Below are 5045 nucleotides of genomic sequence, written 5' to 3'. Positions count from 1 at the left end.
CGCCGCCGAGGCTGGCGGCTATATCGCGCCGTCTGACGTCACGGCGGGGACGTCACGGCTGCAACGTCACTAACGGTACCTCCCACGGGCCGCCCGCCGCCGCGCCGCCCGCCCGAGCCTGCGCTAACGGCACCGCGTGTGGACCGGAGCTTTCAGAGGCCCGCCGCCCGCTCCCGCACCCGCACACGCTTTCCACGGCCAGGCCCACGCCCCCCTGCTATTTTCACGGGGATTTCATAATAAATATTTATTTTACAACCTACATTAACGCCAGTTTGGTGTAGGTAGTACTTAATAAATTAGCAATTAGGGGTTTTCCGATACTGAGTTATTTAAATTAATTTAAGGAAAAATAACCCTACTGTAACAACAACTTATTTTGTCATAAAATTGCGTATATTTTTATTTTTTTATAAAATGTAATGAAAGGTTTAAATTTTTGTAACATTTATTTGTATACTGGTACATTTGCAAATAGATGAACGACCAGGGCTAAGATGGTCGGCTCTTTATCATTTGTCGCCATGCCTGTCACGTTCTAACAAATATGTAAGTGCAAAAGTGACGCATGGTATGACAGGTGATAAAAATGCGACCATGATACCGCTGCTGCATGAGAAATGTCATTAGAGCCGCCAGACTTAGACTGAAAATTTGATATTTCAGTCGAATTTATTTTATTGCACACTAAAATAGCAAGACGAGTTTCCTTTGTCTTACATATAATACTAGCTATTATGTAAGTGCCAAAAGTGACATTTCTTCAACTACAAACGTCACTTTTGACAGTGACGGATCAGATTCATATCTAATTCTTAACCTATTATTAAAATCAGAATACGCCTGTCAGGTAGGTAAATAAAATATTTATTAGTAGGTACCAGCTTTAATTAAGCCGACCAATAATATTAACGTAACATTATTGGATTAAAACATCTGTAGTAATCTGAAGATCCTTATAGCGAGATACTTATAGATTTTGAATTAAGCTTCCTCTGTAGACTTTATAAAATGCCTGCTTAACATTAAAATCACAAAAGTTTAAATACCTACGTGGTATGTAGTACTTGATCATAAAAGTAAGCGATTTAACAATATAATATTCATTGTCACATCCGCCTTGATATTGATTAAGCATGAAATACAATATTTTAAACATCTGAATACGCCTCTTGCAAAAAATACGACGAAACCTCGAATTGGTATATCTTCGTTGATGGTGGAGAAAAGTAATTTAGACGAGAATTATGTAGATTAAATATGTTTTTTGTCAAAAACTATTTATACCAGCTTTTATCGCTGACTTTTCTTTCAACAGGCAACTAAAACTAATACTTATCGAGACAATAGGCTAGATGACAAATTTTTATGAATGGTATCAATCGATCAGGTTTGTTTTTGGGATCGCATTAAAGCAATACAAAAGTCAGAAATGATAGTCAAAGTCCGACAGTCGTACTTCACTCGTGAAACGCTGCTAACAAAACGATAAGTGAACGTGACGTCAAGGTCACTGAGAGCCCATTTTGAATATATGGAAAATAAGTAAAATTGCGATTTTGTCGGTGAAATATTGCGTTTATGTATATGTATAGTTGATATACAATTTTTTTTGGATAAAATGCAAGAAATCGAATGGTATCTACTTTATCCCTTTTTTGAAGTTAAAAAAATAAATAAACTAAACTAAACCCAAACTTAAACTTACTAAACTAAACTAACCCTAAACATTTAAATCCTGTATTTTTCTATCATTTCCATTATTATTTTAATATCCACATTATTGTGATAACTTGCTCATTTGCTATCTATTTTACTAGATTTTGTTATAAAATTCAACATGTGTCATCATCCCTATTCTAACACACCCAAACAAAACTAGGTCGCGTTGTTTTATCACAAACTTCCTCTGACCATCTCCTGTGTCCATCATCAGATCAGCTCGATGGTACCATAACATTGTCATCCAACTTGCATGTGTTTGAGGTTTTAGCTCAATCGAATAATAGGTACCCAGTAGGTCTACTTAGCTTGCAAAATTAGACCCGAACATACAAACAAACATTGCAAGTTAAATAAAAGCTTGTAAACACTTCGGACGATCCTTTCATCCCTGTAGTTGTGAACGGAATGATATAAACTACACAAATGGAGCTTCACAACCCTAGAATACTTTCTACAGATCGTGGGTTTTGTATTAGAAAAATCCGTGAAGCCATTGAAATAAAAAAAACAGAAATTTCAATCGAGACGAAGGTTTTAAGATCTCATCCACATGGAACCCAGTCATTAGTAAATGTAAAATATCGTGTTTTTTTTATTTTTTTATTCTTTATTAAAGGGCTTTTTCGAGTAAACGAATATGTCGCCCCATCGTGAGTGTTGTGTGTTGATCCGGTGACATCCCTAGTGCGCAAAATGTTCAAGTTAATAAACAAGACCAATAAGTGTGGGTAGTTTGAAGTTGGAGTAAAAAAAACGGAACCCTTATAGGATCACTTTGTTGTCTGTCCGTCCGTCCATCTGCCCATCTGTCATGACCCTTGATCTCGGGAACGCGTGGAGGTATCAAATTGAAATTATAACCATATATTCAGGTCTACAGTCCCTTGAAGCGGTGAAAAAAATCAGTTAGCGGTTCTCAAATTTTTTTGGCGGGTTCCGTCGCCTTTGGAAAACAAAATATTTGACAGAGCCCCAAAAAAAAAAAATCGTTTGTCAAATTAACTGTGGACAACAACAGATATAGGAGAGCTGGTTATTGATTTGTTTTCGCTTTTTCTCGCGGAGCTCCCACAGAGGCCTCGGAGCCCTAGGGGTCCGCGGAGCAGACTTTGAGAATGGCTGTTCTAAGTCAACGTAAAAAAAAGATACGGCCGTTTATGCCGCAAAAAAACGTATATTTCGACACTCAAGGGAATCAAAATTTATAGGGTACTTCCCGTTGACCTAGAACTGTGAAATTTGGCAAATAATATCTCGTCTTACACTACAAAAACAGAGAAAAATCTCAAAAGTATCTTGTGTAAAAAAATAAGTTAAATTTAATATTGTCTTCGGTTACCGCGATAGTTACTCATGGAATAAAACTATGAAAACGGATTATATCGCGTATATTGAATTTATAATACATCCCGATGTTTCGAACCCTTTACAGCATTCGTGGTCAACGGGTGACTGAGGAACGTCGGGATGTATTATAAATTCAATATACGCGATATAATCCGTTTTCATAGTTGTCATAAGTTAAATGTGTTACGGAACCCTCGGTGGGCGAGTCCGACTCGCACTTGTCAGGTTTTTTGTTACACTGTCCCCCACTTACAGCTTATATGGTTAATTTTCGTAACTTAAGACTAATTACAAGTTCTGAACTCCGCTTAGCTACGTTTTATTTTTTGCAATTAACCTTTAACCAATTGTAATATCATCTATGTTTTCGTTTCCCCGCCTATACGAGCTTTCGGCGATTTATTATGTAAGTGCACTAGGATTGCAGTAGGTACCTGTCTACTTACTAGTGCGGCCTATTAATACATGTCTATTTCTAACTGTTTATGGTTTTGTTGCTCATGAACGAACAAGTGGTTTAATTTTAGTTTGGTTTTTGCATAGGAATTACAAACACGGCTTTTAGGTAGAACATTTTTATGTGGGTACCTATGTAGTTACGACCTTTAAAAAAAATACATATAAAAATATGTATTTAAGTATATTTATTTGTGTGATATAAATTGATTTTTATCTGAAATCTTGATATGTAATTCAAGATCTATTATCGATGGGAATTTACTTTTTTTCTTGACTGAAAATTCGAATAAGTAAACGTGTCCCCCACCTTTCCTCTTCCCCAAATTTTGAACCGTGGATCCAATATATTTTCTTTAAAGTAAGATGTAATAAGAAGACTCAATAAAAACTATTTTGAACATGTTCATTGAGTTGTCGCAAAAAGTTGTCCCTTTTTAGGGTTCCGTACCCAAAGGGTAAAAACGGGATCCTATTACTAAGACTCCACTGTCCGTCTGTCCTTCTGTCTGTCTGTCACCAGGCTGTATCTCATGAACCGCGATAGCTAGACAGTTGAAATTTTCACAGATGATGTATTTCTGTTGCCGATAGCGGCAACAAATATTAAAAAGTACGGAACCCTCGGTGCGCGAGTCCGACTCGCACTTGGCCGGTTTTTATAAGTAAAAGCTCGTACCTAAGTGCCGCTAAAGTACTCCCCTTTTAAGTCCACCTATGAAGGTCTGGCAACTACGGAATATGAAATATTTGACTTTAAATGGCCCGGCATTCTTTTGGTTGTTTTTTGTAAGATTATTGGCATGTCTGTCATCCCTGATAACGTATAACGTTCAGTCATTGAGTCAGCACCTCCCATAGAGCTTTCTTGTACTGGGCTCAGCAATTTTTGTACGATATCCATTGGGAGTACATTGGTACTTACTACTAATAGCTACTACTTAATGTTTGTTATTATCAAATCAATGTAAATTGATTTGACAAATCGGGTCCCATAAAATAGAGCCCGAGGTCGCGGCAAACTTCGATAGCGACGAGATGACTTCGACGCCTTTTAAAGAAATTGGAGACCGTTCAAGACTGGGATAAGTATGGAAAGGAATGAGGAAGGCATTTTCCCTGCAATGGGGCATTCCAGAATCTAGGCTCATATAAATATGTCGTATTCAATTAATTTTACCAAAACAAAAAATATGTAATTCTGAATTTTCTTACTTTCACATAGAGACACATACAACATACTCGTACTCATACCAATACAATTTTATATAAGTACAGATTTTGTTCTATAAATGGTAATTTTTTAGTAATTACCTAGGCAGTGTTTTATTATTTTTAATTAAAAAAATGTTTGTGCCTATTACATCAATTCACAGGTTCTACAGACTTTCTTGAGTTGTCTTCTGTCGATATGTATTTGATACAGTTTTGCAAACCGCCTCAGAGACGAATGCATCGATGACGCATGCAGGCGACGCGGACAGCACAGCGGCGCGCCCGCGACGCATCCCGGCCCC

The sequence above is a fragment of the Cydia strobilella genome, chromosome 4 (genome assembly GCF_947568885.1).
Source record: "Cydia strobilella chromosome 4, ilCydStro3.1, whole genome shotgun sequence".
NCBI classification, from domain to species: Eukaryota; Metazoa; Arthropoda; class Insecta; order Lepidoptera; family Tortricidae; genus Cydia; species Cydia strobilella.
The sequence above is the reverse complement of the archived record's forward strand: the minus strand, read 5'-3'. Positions refer to the sequence as shown.